Raw genomic sequence first — 19,634 nt, 5'->3', positions numbered from 1 at the left:
AAGTGCAAAAAAACACAAATGGTCAGTAAAGCATACAATTTGATAGGAATCCGAATATGCAAAAAGACCCATACAAATGCCAAATGGATCTTTTAGGGGCTAATTTTAACTTAATAGATGTTAAAGATTTCCCATCTGCTTCATGGAATGCATGGATGGAGGTATGATTCATTTCCAACGAATCTTATGAATTGCTAAATGAAATTTCAGATGAGGGTATGAATCATGACAGACACTGTAATACGACTCCTCTCATGTGTTCCTCCACAGAAACTCAAAACAGTTGTTGGGCCTGACAATTTGCTTTTAGCGTTGTGTACGGCAAGATTTTAACACTTTCATCAAAACATGGCCCAAATAATTGTGACGAAACGAAACCGGTAGCGCCAAACAATTCGTCAACATGTAAAACAGTAACAAATCATTTCAGCATGTAGATCACTGGCGGCCACCATGGCACAAACACACTCATCCAATATCGCTACAACTCTTCGTTCCATAGTGGCCGCCATAGCACATGTCGACTACTACACCTTATATTACATAAGGCTGTCGCTTATGGATGGCGGTTATTTCGTTTTGGTTTTGTTCAAGCAAGAAGAATGAAGACTGTTGTGAATGGGTAAATGAAAGTGAAAATTGCCGTTTATTCCAAAAAAAAAAATAAATTCATTTATTCGTGCTAACTAAGAAGCACAAAAGAGACGCGGTAAAGTTATAAACCTCATAATAATGGGGAAACAAAAACAAAATAAACCCATTAAGTATGGCCTAACCGTACCAAATATACCCTTCTAACAAAAAATAAAATTTTGTTAACGCTTTAATTTTCATTTTTATCAATGAACTAGCCGAAACGGGCCCGCTCCGCTGCGCCTTTTTTAACTCTCTAATATCTTTTTAGGGTGGGGACACTTTGCCCTGAATGCGGATATCGAATTCGTGCCATTGTAGCCTATGACGCTGAACGCTTTCGAATCCTGGCGAGAACATCGGACAAAGCGGTGTTTATCCCCTATTAATGTTGGCGACATTTGCGAGGTACAATGCCATGCATGGTTATTTAAAAAATTTTCCCCAAAGAGGTGTCGCACTGCGGGGCGCCGTTCGAACTCGGTTATAAAAAAGGTCCCCTATCATTGAGTTTCAACTTGAATCGGAAATCACTCATTAATGTTTGAGAATTTGCCCCTTCTCGGTGGTTCCTGGTGGTAATGTTCTTCCTTAGCGTAATGTTCTCATTAGGGGAGGGATAGCACCTCAGACATTTCGACTCAAATATGGATATCAAATTCATTCTTTATTCCCAACGGAAATGGAGTTCAGTTAAGGGGGTGCTCTAGGGCGTACCCCAAAACACTTGACTCCAAATTTGGACATCAAATTCCTTTTCTACTCTCAAATACCTTTCATTTGAGTCCCACATTGCCATAATATGGCCTTCATCCTATATCTAAAAATTATTAAGCCTATGTTTCCTACCATTGGAAACATAGGCTTAAGAAAATCGGTTCAGCCAAGTATCAGAAAGGGTCTAATGGCGTTTTTGAGGATTGGCGTGACCCACTATACTTCGGCCTGATTTTGTATGCCAGATTCAAAATCTACGCCCGAATACCTTTCATTTGAGCCCCATATAGAAATGAACGTCCAATATGTCTCTTTTTAGTGGAGTTCTGGGATTGGGGCGGACCGATGGGCACTTAGACTCAAATTTGAATACCATATTCGTATTCTACTCTCCAATAAATTTCATTTCATACCTATATTGTCCCGATTGGTCCACTTTTGAATTTGGGTTGTGTTTTAGGCATAAGGGGGAGGGTCCGTCCCCCTTCCGATACCGAAAAATTGTGTAGCCTATGTTTTTTTTCAGACCAACCTACACAATAAGCGAAAATTTCGAGAAAATCGGTTCTGCCATTTTTTAGTCTATACGAAACAAATAAACCGAGTCCCATTTATCCGTGATTGGCTAATGTGCCCATTTTGGGAGTTTTTGTGGGGGTGGGGGTAGATCCCCTATACTTCGACATGAATTTGTATGCCAGATTCGTTATCTACTCCCGCATACTTTTCATTTGATATCCATATTGTCCTTATCGGTCCACTTTAGATTTTGGGTGGTGTTTTTGGCGTAACGGTGGAGGGTCCGCCCCTTCCGTTATCAATAAATTATAAGCCTATTCCTACTTCCTGACCATATTCGTAATCTACTCCCGAATACCTTTCATTTGAGTCCCATATTGTCATGATCGTCAAATAAACCTATTTTAAGGGGTTTTGGGGCTGGGGCGGCCCCCCCGTTTTTGAGTCTATACAAACCGACAAACAAACACAAATTGAATTTTATATATAAGACTAGCTGGCCCGGGCCCGCTTCGCTGCGCTTTCGTTTACTTTATATGGAACAAAATTTTCCTTGGAATATTTATTTTCGACAATATAAGAGCTTTTAGTGAAAGACCATGCTACGAAAATATTAGTATATCGCTTGACTAACAGTTTAACAATATAAGTGCCTTTATCTGAATCCCATATGATCTTTATTAGTCTACGAATTTAAGTTTGGATGTAAGGCGTACTCCATTCTTAAAATACTTTATTTCAGCCCCATATTTGAACCCCATATCGCCATTGGCCTCAAAATTGGATATAAAATTCGTTTTCTAATCTCATTTAAACTCCTAATTGCAAAAATCAGCAAATATGTCCGGTTTGGGGTATTGGCCCTAAAAACTATAAATATTTAGTTCCACTCTCTTAAGACCCAAATAATATTGGTGAACAAATACGTCCTATTTGGGGGTTGTTATGGTGGTGGGACGTCCCCTAGACACTTGGTCCCTAATGTTGATATCACATACGTAGTCTACTCCCAAATACCTTTTTGAGCCTCATATTTCCATAGTCGGCAAACATGACCGGCTTGGGGGGTGTTTTGGGGGATGGGGCGGCCACTCAGTGAGTTGGCTTTGAAAAAATATATCCGATTGATATTCTACTCTAAAAAACCGTCTTATTTGAGCCTAATATTGCAATAGTCAGCAAACACTTCCTATTTGGGTGGTGTTGTGGGGGTGGGAATATTCATATCAGATTCGTGCTTTACTCCCAAAGGCCTTTCATTTGAGCCCCATATTGCTATGGTCGTAAATTTGTCCCCTTTGGGGGATGTTTCTGGCGAGAGGCGGCCCCCATACACGCTCAAATTCCTTTTATTTAAGACCCATATTCCCATGGTCAGTAAATAAGTCCTGTTTGGGGAAGGGGTGGACCCCCAGAAACGTGGTCCCACATTTGGATGTTAGATTCGTATTCTACTCGCAAATATCTTTCATTAGAGTCCCATATTGGCATGGTCGATAAATATGTCCGATTTAAGGGTTTTTGGTGGTTGGGGTGGTCCCCCTAACACTTGGTCCTCCCTCCGGTCCTCCGAAAATTTGGATACCAAATTTTTATTTCGCTTAAATCGCACCACTCATCTCCGAGATCTGGCGTTTTGAGTTCGGTGAATATTTTATTTCACGTTCGGGACCGGTCAATTGGCCGCCTAGATCGTGCGATTTAACGCCTTTAGACTATTTTTGTGGGGCTATGTTAAAGCTCATGTCCATACAGACAAGCCCGCTTCAATTGACGCATTGGAAGACAACATTGAAACATTTATTTGTGAGATACCGGCCGAAATGTTGAAAAGAGTATACCAAAATTAGACTAAGCAGATGGACCATTTGAGGCGCAGTCACGGTCAACATTTGCATGAAATAATCTTCAAACATAAAATTATATGGACCGTACTATCGATCGATAATAAAGATTTCATGCATTTTTCGGAATTCTATGTGTTTTTTTGAAAAACTTTCCTATAGCTCTTAAATAATCAACCTTTATAAGACCGGAGGGAGTTCTGAATCTGTTTAAGACAAATGTTCACTACCAATTTCAACTTCATCCAAAGTACCGTTATTTTTAATTTGTGTAGAAGTTTCAAATTTCGTTCGGACTCGGCATAAAAAAGGAGGCTCCTTATCATGGAGCTTAAACTTAAATCGGCTAGTACTGATTGATATCCCCTGTTCCTTAATCGAATGTTCACGGGAAATTTTGTAGTAGTTCTTATTGTAATTTAATTGAAAAATAAAAAAATGTATACGGTACAAATTACTCTTTTTTTCATTTGACAGACAAACAGAAACCTAAGAGGGTAAGGAAAATAACGGCACATATGCAAAAAAACATGCCATTTGATAGCACCGTATTTAGTGCAAGTGCATCAGCATATATTCAATAGTTTCAATAGATATCCAAGGTGTAAAAGGAAACATTTTTCTGGCAATCTATGCAGTACTTGTCATTAACACTAAACAGAGCTCAAAGAAATCTTGGCTAATACATTCATATGTATCTGCCAAGAAAGGAACGTTTTGCCAATTGTATGAACAAACAAAAGACATTTATCACTGCCTGCTCAAAAGAGTTCTCATCATGGCTACTTGTGTTAGAGTGCTCAAGTTATTCAATTTAACCAACAATTTATTATTTTCTGCTATGAATTAATAGTAAAAAAACAACAACAACAACAACTCCCAAAAATAGCTGTCAAATTGTGAATTTAAAATAACAAGAAGAACAATGACAAAGTAAACGACTTCAAAAGCATAACAATAATCAGTAAATCATTGTCGAACAAATGATGGGTGATTATTTTATTTGTAAATACACTGTACATACGCTCATACACATGACACCGTTAGATATGACTGGATAGTTCCAACACCTCTTCAAACGAGGGTTGGACAAAAAGTATAGTTGGTGGGCAGAAACAATTATTATAAAAAGTAAGACGTTTTATTTTTGAGTGTAGTTGTACTGGATACTAATCGATAGCATGCGATAACAAGTGAAATGCAATCTATAGATACCATGTCATCTTTAATTTTTTTTAATAAAAACACTCACTTTCACTTTTCCCCTCAAATCAATTTTGTTATCATCACGGACACAAAAAGACAAAATTTGTTATTAGTTGTAAGATCCTTTTTATACCCACCACCTAGGATGGGAGTATACAAGTCATGCCGTTTGTAATGACTTCCAACATCTGTGCCTAGTTCAAATGGGTCTATAACCTGATAAACCGATCTCCCGATTTGACTTCTTGAACCCTTACACCCGCAATTTTTGTCTGATTTAGCTGAAGTTTTGCATGCGGTATTCTGTGCCAAATACGGTCGAAATCAGTCTATAACCTGATAGGGCTCCCATGTTAACCGGTCTCTCGATCATCCTTGTTCGGTTCCTAGAAGCTTTAATTTTTGCTGGTTTGTCTGAAGTTTGGTATGTAGAAGAAAATTATGCCCTTCAATAAAAATTTATTTTGTATAAATTTGTAGCAGAATCCTTGGAGGTAGGTTTCCTAGATTCAGCGCGGCCGAACTTAACACTCTTTTACTTGTTTGATTTTATCTAAGAAATCTCATGATGAAATTTGGGAAATTTTTAAACTTTATTAACGTGAAAGAAGTGAAACCCAGAACACGCACGACTATTTTTGTTACTTAAATGAATTATACATTTTTACCTTAAACATCAATAACCAAGTCATTGAAGCCACAAACATAACCAAATTTCTTTATCTTGCCTCACTTGCGTCAGCATGTTTGCTTCACATATGCTCAGCATATAAGCAGAAGTTGATTCAATTCAATCGCCTACCAAACATAAAACGGGTTATCATAAAACGGTAGAAAATCCCTATTACTAACAGCATGCTGGTGCGTTTCTGGTCCAGACGGAAATTGGAAACATAAGAATGAAAACAATTTCAGAAAGCACCAACAAAAAATGGCATTGACATTAATGATATGACACAAAAAATATACAAAACAAAGCTAAATAGAAAAATATAGTAACAGATAGCGAAGAGAATAGGCGACAAGTTTTTTTTTTTGATTTGCACTTGTATTGCAATGTGGCAATAAAAAAAATGACTGTTGATTTTCAATTTTCTTAAAGCGGTGTTACTTTTCATTCATAAACGATAAACACCTAGTATATGTACCTATATGAATGATCAATATTACATTCAATTATGCATATGTATGTGTGTATGTATGTATGTCTGTATTCATGTAGGTTCTTGTTCCTATTTGTTGTTGAAAGGTCATTGGAAAATTATGCTACAATATAGCTTTAACCTTCATCTACTAATACCACCACTACATATTCCAATTTATTTATAGTTTATTTATTTAAGCCAAATATGTTCAAAAATAGCCACAAGAAGCCACTGCTGGTAGGTAACCCACACTATACTCGCAACAACTACTCATCACCATTGTTATCGTCTGTCCGCCATACCACCTATCATCGTCATCAATATCGTAATACTAGTAGTCAGGTTTAACACATCAAAAATAACAAACTGCTGTCGTTGTAGGCATTGTGCTAACGCAGCTACAAAAAAAATTGTTTTACAATATAATTTTAAAGAAACATAAAATCGATGATAAATAACATGGGTTCAAAAAAACACAACAAAATTAAAAGCCACACACACAACTGTTCCTGGCCTAGCTATACACACATATGCAAATGAAAGCAAATCAATCAACAGTTTCAGTACAAGTCTATGTTGTTTATTGCTGCATGTTACACATCTGTATATAGGTAAAAAAAAAATGTATGTATTTATAGTAAACCTCGCCCCATTTAATACATATTGGCAATTAATAGTATATTAAAAGTATCAGATAGCGCAAAAAGTCAAGCACAACAGAATTACAGCAATTAATAAGCGTTTTATTGCAAATTAATTAATTCAAGCTGATATAAAAGCAGCATAAATTCACACACAGCAGCAATAAGAATACACGTTCTACTGTTAAACCATAGTAGATACTGAGAGAGAGAGAGAGAGAGAGAGAGAGAAAGAAAACGACGACATGCTGCTGCAACTTTTTTTCAACGAAATGTACGTAGAAAATAAATGTCAGAGAAATGACAGTTCATAACAGCCAAAAAACGCAGACTATTACAAACTGTGGCTTTTAATCTTGTCTTGTAAAATATAAAAATAGCATAAATATGATGTTCGCTTTGTTTAATTACGGTTTAGCTTAACGTGCATTGACTTTTTAATTTTCAGCATTGCTTGATTTATTTATACCATATGCCATAATTTATAAACATTGAAGTAGAGAATTTAAGACCTATTATTGAAGAGTATTTATCGCTTATACAGGCACAGGCAAAATAATAGCAAATATTTCAGAACCCAGTTTATAATAGAATATGAAAAATTGATCGAATTAAAATACATATACAGTCAAACTTCGCTACAGTAAACTTCTTTACAATGAAGCTCTCTCTATAATGAACAAATTTCAAAAACACTGCTCTTTCTTCCCATTTTCTTGTATTCTGATCTCCTTACAATGAATTTCTATACAGTGAAGTTTTCTATACAATGAAACAATTTTGCATGTGTAAATTTGACTTATGTGCGTTTCTGTCTCCTTATAATGAATTTTTCAAAAAATTTTCTCTTACGCACACTAACAGCTCTGTGTACCGAGAATAAAGTTGCACATAATCCGTTAGCTGATTTGGCTGCTCTACAGGCTTCATTTAGGCAAGTAATGGACGCTGATGCATCATTTGAAGATTATGTCAATGTTGATATTGATGTGCAGACCATGGGCCTCTCGTACGATGAGGATATTCTGAATAGTGTTGTGGAAACTCGTGGATTTCCGGCTATAACAGGTACATATTCATTTATTAGTTTTGCCTGTATACATATTTGAGTCCATATACCAAATTACTTTTAAATCCACAGATTCAGATAACGATGAAGAAGAGCAAGCCGATGAAAAATTGGCTGATGTAAATAAGACGATGCCTAAGTTGGAGCACGCACCAAGTAATGTATTTAAGTCTCTAATTATATTAGAAGGTTTTGTTGACGAAGAGAAATGGAAGAGTGATATCCAAACTAAAATACTTGATTATTTTAAATAAACATGAGAAAAAAATATATAATTTGTATAGAATTGTTTTGTTATTTGGTATTTGGAAGGTTTTGTAGCGGAAAACAAATAAATAAAAGGTGGGAAAAAATATAATATCTGTGTAATGAAGTTTCTATATAATGAAGTAATTTTCTGGTCCCGTCAAGATTCATTATAGGGAAGTTCGACTGTAATTTGAAAGAGGACATAGTTAAAAATTACTAAATTAAAAAAGTGGGTTTAAACATTTTAACATTAAAACAAGTTTGGAAGCAGAACAAAAAGTCGAGTATTTAATATCATAATAACCATGCGAATGATGCTATAAAAGTCTTGCAAGTGAATCCAAATCTGATTCGATTTTCATTTCATGTCACATGTTATGCAGATTGGTTGAAATGTTGCGTTCGTTCGATCTTATGTATATAAATCGGGCAATATATGTAAAACAGATATAACTCTCGTATATTTGAGTGCATGGCTGTAGGCAGGATTTTATTTTTGGGGGGTGCATCCCATACAAAATCAAAAATTGCCATAATTCTTCTGTGACTGTGAAATTGGTTAAGATATCTCAAACTTTTTTTTTGAAAATTGTGGTCGCTACTTGTTACAGGAACTGGCCTATAGCCGGTGACATTTGGTCAAAGTTGAATTTTATACTGCTTGCCCACACTCTTCCAAATGTGGTTGTCTTTGCGAATAACTTAGTTTTATGGCGATAGTTTTGGCGAATCAACATCAGTATTTTGATATGTATGCTATTGACTGATAGATTTCTATTCTAACTCAATAAGAGCTCCGTATCAATTGCCTTAAATACTGTATTGTGAATAATGAAATTCCAAGGAAAAGTCGAAATGGTTTCATTTGAAATAATTGAAATAATCTGGGTGATTCGGTCTTTAAAGTAAATGTCATTAACCCGTTAAATACGAATGGGTAAAAAAGTACCCCAGACTGGAGCCGGCTTAGAAAAATTTCAACTCGAGCTAGGAAAGAGGTATCCTAAAATAATTTTCCCGTGATATAAGGTCATATTTTAAGGGGAAATTGACTTGTCGAAAGTCGTCAATTTTGTACATGAAAAAATATCCAAAAAATTTTTTCTCAAAATTCTTAGGGGTGAGCTCCCTGGAATCCATTTTAGTGTCTTGTTACATTTGATAGTTGCTATACTAAAAAAAATAAATTTATGGCGATAAGCCAGTAGGTGCTATTGTATGACAATGTAATTAAGTCCACCTTTCTTCGCTAAATGAATGTAAAATATTAAATAAATAAAAAGAAGATTTTTACTTTTTCAAGTTTTTTGCCCGTTAGGGCGAGATCATTAAATTTTACAATTTTTTTGTTTGTTTCTCTTTCGAGACGAGCTGAATGATCCAAGATGCAAATGGAAAAGGAAAGCCCAAAGTAGCAACACACACCAACCACTATGGGACTCGTTTCGTCTTTGGTTAGAAGACTTTTCAACCATATTAGGTGTGATGGCTTCAAGGGCCGTGCGTTTGTATGTTGTATTTTAATCGTATTGATTGCGAAAACGCATCTATGATACAATTACCACATTAACCAAGCTCGACAACCCTGCTCATTATTCATTTCAGGTTATGGACCGATATGGCCCATTTACAATACCAACCGACCTACACTAATAAGAAGTATTTGTGCAAAATTTTAAGCGACTAGCTTTACACCTTCGGAAGTTAGCGTGCTTTCGACGGACGGACGTGTCTAGATCGACATAAAGTGTCGCGACGATCAAGAATATATATACTTTGTGGGGTCTCAGACGAATATTTCGAGTAGTTACAAACGAAGAATGACGAAATTAGTATACCCCCCATCGTATGGTGGAGGGTATACAAATTAAGGTGTTTAAACAAGTTTTTTTAATAAAAACTAATCAAGGAAAGTAGTAATATTTTTTTTAACAAAAAATGCAAAAAATAAATTTTTAAAAACTTTTAACTGAATAATCAGATGCGGACCATTGTTGTGGCAATGTTGTTGTACATTTTATGACGAATCCAATGCCTTCGTAAATTGCAAAATACAAAGCAGATCTCGGTGAAAATTGCAACAACAACTAAAATTAAAGTTGAATATCTCCAAAACCATTGGAGATATTGGTTACCTCAAGCGTTTTTTTTTTTTTTTTGTAAGAATTTTTGAGCACTATCCAGCAATTATGAAAATCGGACCACAAATAAAGATTTGGTAGCCCCAAAAAATTTTAAAGAGTACCGAGGTGACTAAATTTAGGAGACTGCCAAGAGGCGTCCGGACCACATAGGGCCAGCACACGAACTCGCTAACACCTCAGCTCTCACCACCCCAATTTCCAAAGAGATATCTCTATCAGTTGTCACACAGCATATTTTTGTATTAGTTTTTCGATTTTCTCCTACAGTGCAACAGTTCACTCAAATCATAACATCCACCTCTCTCTTTTATATCAGAGGCATTATGTGTTTAAAAAGAGAACGACAATGGTCGCTTTCGCGTTTAAAAAAAACTATTTATGTATAACAAGCCTTACAATGTGTACAATGCACAATGTGCATACACAGGAGGCCACAGGAGGCTAATAAAGCTAAGCATCAGAGAACAAATTTTCAGGCGGTGGTTTTCTCCTCCTAATGCTGTCGAAATTTTATGAGGTACTATACCAAGCATAGAAGCCATGCAGAAATTTCGACCCAATTTTGTAGAGCAAAAAAAAATGTGCCCATGCCTGCTTATAACTCATTTTAACGTCATCAAATGTTATAAAGTGGCTTGTATCCCTCACTTATTTGCTTTCGATTGTTATAGATAATATTCACATATGACATTCTTTCTCCCTCTCTCTGCTTGTGTCTCAGCTTTACTGTCATTCATAACTGATTTTTCATAGAATTTATGCCCAGGATTCACTAACAGAAGGTTAGCTCACTTGCGAAAACATGGATGGACCCCTTGAAAATCATTAAGGATGCCAAATCTGACGATTGAAAATGTCATCGAATAGGAGAAAATGTTAACAAATATTGAATGTAAAATGAAAACAAGTTGACATCCTCAATGCCAAGTACTGCCAAAAATTAAGAAAATTGTATGACGGCTGATCGCTTGGCTTAACCTTATTCAGTGGAACCTGATTTATGCCAAAAAATTGGCTTTTGCTAATATTTTGCCTGCAGCTGTGCAACAATGTGCACACACACACACACACACACACACACACACACACACAATGTCTCAATACTCCACAGCTTGAAATTGTTTGTGTTTTTAAATAAGCAAATAAAAAAAATGATTGCAAACTTCATATAAATTTGCCATAGGAGACTCAAGCGAATGTTTGCTTTTGGGTGGTCGTGGTCCGTACTGTTTGCAGTTGTGTTTAGGATTGATGGGACATCTTCATTAGCTAATTATTGCACAAAACGAAAAAGATTCCAATTTCTTACACAAAATTAGGGACATTACCCACACATATTTTGAAAGTTTCCTATTCCACAACTTTCTTTGCCAAATAAAGAAAGATTCCTTTACCTTAAAACACAAATGGCCAGAAATGACTGCATAAAGCATTCAGACATCAACACAGATAATTGCACCCACAGATCTTTCGTTCAATTGTCATTTATCATCATCATCAGCGTCATCACCACTATATTTAAAACTTTTTCTTTTGTTTGGTTTGCGTTTTCGCTAGTAATCGTTTATCTGTATGGTTTATCGTACGTTAAACATGGAACCGCCGTTGCTCTGTCTGTGAACACAAATCAACAATGGAGAATATGATCTTGGGAGTTTACAAAGACTCACCAACAAGCGCTTTACATACAGATAATGTTGCTGCGAAACCGCTTAATAATTTTATCAAATTGATATTATGGCCAAGAGACACTTAAATCTTTACAACAAAAGAAAGTGTACAAAATTTGTTCTGTTTTTATCATCTCTGATGTGCAAGAAAGTTGTAATATATTGACAAAATCATCTTTGTCTTTTTTTGCTCAGGTCAGGTTAGGTTGAAAAAGAGGGTGTGGATATTAAACCTCCCATGCCATTATGGACATACACCTTAGCCAGTAATCTCCTTGTTGTGCGCTCTAAATACTAAAAAAGTAATCTCGAAAACCTAAATCTAGGTTAGGAATTCTGCGCGACTTACAAAATCCTTAATTGTTTTTCATGCCACGCCCTCAAGTTGGTTCATGTCTGGCATTGTGTCCCCACCTAAGAACTCATGTCTTTTAACCGCGAATGCCGGCAATGACATAGGATATGCTCCAACGTCTAATCGTCTTTCCCACATGCTGTCACTTGCCGCACCGATTTTGCATAAGTGAGCTCGTAGTCCTATGTGTCTTATCGTGATACCCAAAACTATACTGACCTCCTTCTTACTTCCTTTCAGTAAAAGCCTCGTCCTCTCACGATCCGGATAACCGACGGTTTTGCTGTTCCACAGTGTCACATGCGTGCATCGCCCACGGTCTTAACTCGGACTGCGACGACCCGATAGGCTTCGAGTTAACCAAGTTTATTGACGGCAGTCCTCTGGCCTTCACCGACCAATCGCCTGCCCTTTCATTCCCTCTTACTCCGTTATGGCCCGACACCAAAACAGCGTTAATCTCCTTCTTACATTCCAAGATTGTTCGTGATCTCACCGTCCTGGTTGTTATTGACCTTATGTCCGTAAAGATGTTCACACTCGACGTCCATGCGTTAGGACCACACCACCACACGCATTTCGTGATCGCCCGGATCTCCGCCTGCTGGACCGTATTATGATCGGTCAGTCTAACACAGATCTCAGTCCCTGGGTTCACAATGTAGACCCCCAGGCCCACTCTGTTCTCTAGCTTCGATCCATCCGTGTAACATAATCTTCCAGATGGTAACACTAGGGTTCGGTCATTCCCAGACTGTGCCGTTGGCAGCAGTCCCTCGCATCTCCCATCGCCTTCAGTCCCAAAGACGAAGTGGCTGCCTCACACTTAATCTGTATGTCAATGGGTTGGATGCCTAGAATAGTCCAGTGCCCTAGTGGGCGTGAACCTGCTCAGTACGCTCCTGAATGTGGCACTTCCAATTAAGTTTCCTATCCAAGATCACTCCTAAGTATTTGATGTTGTCAGATATCGAAATCGTTTTGTTGAGGAAAAGTGGTGCGTAAAATTGGCCCACCTTCGTCTTCCTCATGAACAGGCATATTTCAGTCTTCTCTGGTTTAACATAGATACCCCTAGGTCTAGCCCAGTCATATGCCATATGCAAGACTTTTTCAGCCCTTCTGCATAAATGGTTCGGATCTTTACATCTAAGAAGTATTATAACATCGACGGGTTCAAACCCCTTCGCAGTCACCATTTGTATTAGGTTATTTATGGTGGTCACCCAAAGTAGTGGCGGCAAAATGCCCCTCTGTGCCACTTTCTCCCTTATATTTATTTCATGGGACCCGCAATTTATCCACCTGTTCCTTAGCATATGGTTTATCCAGACTTTAAGGACCCGGATGAATACCACCCTAGCCTCCTGCCAGGCTTTCGGAGTATATGCAAGTCTTTGGCACGCTGTGAAAATACAGGCCAGATGGGGCGCCAGATAGTACGATTCCTTCTGTAGTAACGCCGGAAATATTCCATCAGGTCCTGGTGACTTAAATGGTTTGAAGCTCCTCAAGGCTTCCTTGACCACAAATTTCGTCATGATAAGCCTTCGATCAACCTCATTATTCCAAGATTCCGATTTCTCCGTGAGTCCCGTTGTATCCTGTGGAAAGTGGGTTTTCATCAAATGCATCAACATTTTATTTTGTGTGGGAATGCCTTAAGGCCAAGTTATGCTCTCGTAAATGTAGAAGAACGTGTCAGCTGATTTGTTTTGCCTTGGAAAACACTGTGGATAGACAGTCTGTCAAAGCTTTTTAAATGTTTGCCGAACAACTTGTAAACCCGAGTTCATTGTCAATGCTTAGTAATGGTAAGGGTATGGGGGTTGCACTTGTTACAATTATTAAAATCCATTTATGCAATACTAGCATACCCCCAGTCTGCTTCGCTACTCTCAATGGTACATTAATGTCAAGGTGTAATTGTATTTTAATTTTGAGACCTGTTACTCAATCTGTAAATGAAGTACCATTTTGTACATTTTAGTACCTTAATGCACGAATTCAATCGCCCGGAATATACTCTCAATGTGTACCTGTATCCCAAAATTTAGAGCTTTATATCAGTCAGAAAAGAAAGAACCATTTTGTACGTTTTAGGTCTAAGATGTACGAATTTCAAAAAAATCTTCTTGTCCAATATATACTGTCAAGGTGTACCTATATCTAGCTTAATCCGTAAAGAAAGTAAAATTTTCTACGTTTTAGTATCAAAATGTACGAATTAAAAAAAATCTTCTAATCTCCCAATATATACTACCAACGTGTACCTTTATCCAAAATTTCAGAGCTCTAGCTCAATCTGCATAGAAAGTACCATTTTGTACGTTTTAGTACCAAAATGTATGAATTTCAAAAAATCTTCAAGTCGCGTGATATAAACTGTCAAGGTGAACCTGTTTCCAAAACTTAAGAGCTCTAGCTCAATCTGTAGAAAAGAACGTACCCTTTTTAAACGTTTTAGTACCAAAATATACAAATTGAAAAAATTCGAGGGGTAACTGTATCACAATTTGGAGAGGTATAGCTCAATCTGCAAGGAAAGTACTATAATGTAAGTTTTAGTACCAAAATGTATGAATTTCAAACAAATTTTCTTGTTGCCCGATAAATACTGGCAAGGTGTAACTGTATCCCAATGTGCAAATTTCAAATAAATCTTTTAGTCCCCTGGTACGTCAGGATGTACCTGTAATTCAGATTTTAGTAACTAATTGTATTTCAAAAGTCTTCTAGTCGCAAATAGATACAGCCGAGGCGTAACTTTATCACAAATGTTTGATTATAAAAAAAAAAAAAAAAGTTGCCCGATAAATACTGTCGAGGTGTAACTGTTTCACAATTTGGAGAGCTGTAGATCAATCTCTAAAGAACGTACCAATTTGTACTTTTTAGTACTAAAATGTACGAATTTCGAGAAAATCTTCTAATTGCCCAATACATACTGCCATACTGCGTACCTGTATCTCAAATTTCGGAACTCTGGCTTAATCTGCTAAGAAAGTACCAATAGTACCAATTACGGCACTAAAAGTACCTTTTTTTATTTCTCTTCTGGTACGGTTATAACATGTCGTATCTGGTACAATCAATTTTTTTTCAAGACTACGATAATTTTTACCAAATTGCTTAATTCTAGCTAATTCGAACTATTTTGCACTATTTTTGGTGCCAAAAATTTTGAAAAAAAATCATCAGTCGCCCTTAGTATTTGTCCTAGCTGCGCCTACTACCCAATTTCAGAGCTCTAGCTCAGTCCGTAAAGAAAGTATCAAATGGTATCAATTTCGGTACTTTAACTATTCGGTTCGGAAACTATTTTTTAAAATGTTTTTATCCAACTGGATCCTGTAGGCCAAACTTCAAAGTTCCATCCGTACGCCCTGTGCAAAGTTCATCTTTTTCGTACCTTTTTGGTACTTTGTAGTTTCTACATGCCCAAAAACTCATTCGCCCTTCCACTGTAGACTTCTATAGGGTACCTAGATACTAAAACGCAATGCTCTAGTTCAATTACCAAAAATTTACTAAAAAGTACTAAACGTTCTATTTATCCCACTTCCGGTACGATTTTGGGACTTTTTTTCTCCCTAATCTACTTTTCCCACTTCCGGTACGATTTTAGGATTTTTTTTTCTTCCTAATCTAATTTTTTCAACCATAATTCATAATTCTAGCCCAATTTCGTACTTTTTTATACTTTTTAGTGTACGACCTGCCTTATCTCGCGCCTCCGACCCCAGGCCAACATTCATGCAAAATTGCATGATTCTAGCTTTAGCCGTTTGGACTGGGCAGTGATCAGTCAATCAGTTAGTCAGTTACGGTGCTCTTTTATATAAATATATAGAGATAATGTCCAATGACTAATACATGAAACATATACATGTCCAACGCATTCATACAACCAATGATATCTGGTCTAAGGAGTGAAAAGAAAACTAGAGTCCATGCAGACAAAGGGTATCTGTTTTTCTACATTTGTCATTATCGCACAAAGATCATACATTTCACAGAATGGTGAAAAATTATCTTAAAACAAAGGGGTAGAAAAGCAATTAAACATGGTCTTAAAAAAGCAAACAAAAAGGCATTGTAGTATGTGTCATGCAGTTGCCATTATTGCTGTACCGTTGTAAGTTGTGATGTGCTATATAAAGCTGTGTAAGACATTCCTAGAACAACCTTCATTGTCCGTAGTTGAAAACCCTACCCAAAATGTCCAGTAACGACAGATCTTGAAAGCAGCATTTCGATGCCGAAGCAATTGAATAACGTCATATACCCCCTTACACTTGCCAAAACCAAAAATCAAACAGAGCTTACACAGAAAAAAATAAAAATCGGTTTCAATCACGAAATTGATCCACTTAATTTTTTAATTGAAACTGCTTCAATCACGTAAATGATAACATCAATCACAGCATTTAAAAAAGGTGATTAAAAATGTTTTCAATTAAAAATATTGCATATTCAATTAAAAAAAATGATTGACAATTTTTGAGATTTCCAATTAATTTTTTAATTGATCCAATTAAAAAAATGATTAAAGTTTTTAAAATATTTAATTAATTTTTATTGATCCAATTACAAAATTGGATTGAAATTTTCCAAATATTCAATTCATTTTTTAATTGGATCAATTAAAAATTTAATTGAAAATATTCAAATGTTATATTAAAATTTTTCCTAAAAGGATCCATGATCAATCCTTAGAAATAAAACACCTCCGGTTTTTTTTTTCAAAAACGAAACGGAAAATCTTGTTTTCCGAATTATAAGAGAAAGAGAATCGAGGCAGTAACTTTATGAATTACATGCATTGAGGAAGTAAACCCAATCGAAACACATTTATCTAGTATAATTTATAATTAGATCGATGCTGTAGAAGCCGTTATGCCATTAACATGCTCATTTTGATCATAAATAAGAATAGAATTGCGTCGAGAAATTAAAAAATGTAGTCGAAAGACTGTTTTGGGGGAGTTTTATTTTGTAGACTTTTTCAAAAACAGACAGTCATAACAATGCTGTAGGGTCTAAAAAATTTTGCGATTCCATTAAAAACAGATTGAAAGAACTTACTGCCTAGTCACTAACATTTTTTTATACCCTCCACCATAGGACTAATTTCGTCATTCTGTTTGTAACACCTGGAAATATGCCTCTAATACCCCATTATGTGTATATATTCTTGATTGTCATGACATTATAAGTCGATCTAGCCATGTCCGTCCATCCGTCTGTCTGTCGAGAGCACGATAACTTTCGAAGGAGAAATTTTGCACAAATACTTGTTATTAGTGCAGGTCGGCTGGGATTGTAAATGGGCCAAATCGGTGCATGTTTTGGTATAGCTGCCATATAAACAGATCTTGGGTCTTAACTTCTTAAGCCGCTAGACAGCGCAATTTCAATCCGAATGGCGCAAATTGCTACATAACCTGATATAGCTGCCATATAAACTGATCTGGAACGTTGACTTCTTGTGCTTCTAGAGGGTGCAATTCTCATCCGATTTGGCAGAACTTTTGTACAAATGCTTCTCCCATGACCTTCAACATACGTGTCCAATTTGGTCTGAATCGATGCATAACTTGATATAGTTCCCATACAAATCCATCTACCGATTTTGCTAATTGAGCCCCTACAAGGCGCAATTCTTATACGAATGGACTGAATTCATTTATGGTCCGAATCGGATTAAAACTTGATATAACTCGAATATCATAACAGTTCTTATTCATTATTCTTTGTTTGCCTAAAAAGAGATACCACGCAAAGAACTCGACAAATGCGATCCATGGTGGAGGGTATATAAGAATCGGCCTGGCCGAACTTAGCACGCTCTTACTTGTTTGTCACTCAATTCGTTCGCCAATTATCCCTCAATAAAATCAGCTGTTTTGCAATTGGCGAACGCCGTTATTGTTTAATTGAAAAAGATTAAATTTTAACTTAAATTTTATGAATAAAATTTTTTTAAAGTCAATTAACAAAATTATTGAATAGCTTAATTTCTCAATTGAAACTGACAAAAAATTCAATCACGATCTTAATTGGAAAAAATTCAGATTCAATTAAAAAAATGATTGAATCAATTATTTTTTTAATAGAAAATAGCCAAAATTTCAATCACGATGGCAATTGAAAAAAAATACGGATGCAATTAAAAAATTATTAATTCAATGAATTTTTTAATTGAAAACATTTTAATTTTCAATTGAAAAAAAAAATTCTTGATTTTTTTTCTGTGTACTCTTAAAAACACGACAATGATTTGCATGTGTTGGGACTGGGAAGGCCTCATACATTCTAAGAGACTTGAGATGAATAAACCATTGAGATAGCAATCTAAATAGATCAGCGCCACCTATTAAACAAGACTGTACAAAAAAAAAAAGAAGCAACATGAAGGCCGGGTGAAGTTTCATTGTAATAATGTTTGGACCACATCGCATATACCATCAAAGTTGCCTTCCAGGATCACGAATCAAAATTTTTTTTAACTTCACCAGACCTCGCGTGCCATTATTTTTTTTTTCGCCTAATTTTTTCTCTTAAATTATTTAATTTTTTTCAAACTTTAGTTTGTTTTGTTTTGCCTCCGTAAAACAAAAAAAAAACCTATTGTCATTTCTCTTTTGTGGTAATAAAATAAAATTGTGTCATTCCAACCCTCCCTGTGAATACTGTCATAACGCAAAGAACATGCAACAGAGGATAACTCACCATCGTTTAAAAATGAATAAATTTCACAAATGATGTCATCTAGAGGCAACCATGTCAAGATGGAGAAACCGACGGAATGAATAAATGACCATAACCTTTGGGCCAATACATATTTATTTAGTATACAACGCAGCAACGCAACATGGGCATAGACAGTCATGTGTGTATGTTTTATGTATCACATTGAAGCAAAGTGCATGTGTATTGCTGCATAATTGCGTTAACAATGAAACATATTGTTGCAAGTTGCAACAACAAGCATTAATGAAAATAATGAGAACTTTTATCATAACCAAATCTAGGCATGCTGAAGGGAGTTTGACATCGATGATGAGCGTTAAGTATGCTAAAATCCAGACATGTATAATTGGTGTGACACAATAGAGCCTCATTCATTGGCAGAACAATTGCAAAATGGTGAAGACTTCTTAGACTTATAAAACCTTTTACGAAAGGCTATACGCACCACATTGCGCTGTTTCGGGAAGAATTATGGCCATCAACATTTTTCCCTTATAGGCACTAAACCCCCAAATGATGATGGCATGTTTTTGGGTTTTAAACCGCAATGGCAACCCTAAATTCTTTTCAAACACCTTAAAGTCAGCCAGCCGCAGTGTGTTGCAACAATTCGATAGTGCGATAACTTTGAAAGGTAATGTAATCGAAGAGTACACGAGTATATCTAAGTATGTCAAATGTAATGT

General features: G+C 36.2%; 1 protein-coding gene across 10 annotated transcripts in view; it reads right to left on the bottom strand.

Moving 5' to 3' along the window:
* Nucleotides 1–19,634, bottom strand: part of LOC106087059 (rho GTPase-activating protein 20) — a 78,563-nt gene that overhangs the window by 24,155 nt on the left and 34,774 nt on the right. The gene's annotated exons all lie outside the window — the stretch shown is intronic.

This window comes from Stomoxys calcitrans, chromosome 1 (assembly GCF_963082655.1).
Source record: "Stomoxys calcitrans chromosome 1, idStoCalc2.1, whole genome shotgun sequence".
Lineage (NCBI taxonomy): Eukaryota > Metazoa > Arthropoda > Insecta > Diptera > Muscidae > Stomoxys > Stomoxys calcitrans.
Note: the sequence above shows the minus strand (reverse complement) of the source record. Positions and strands in the feature narration are given on the sequence as shown.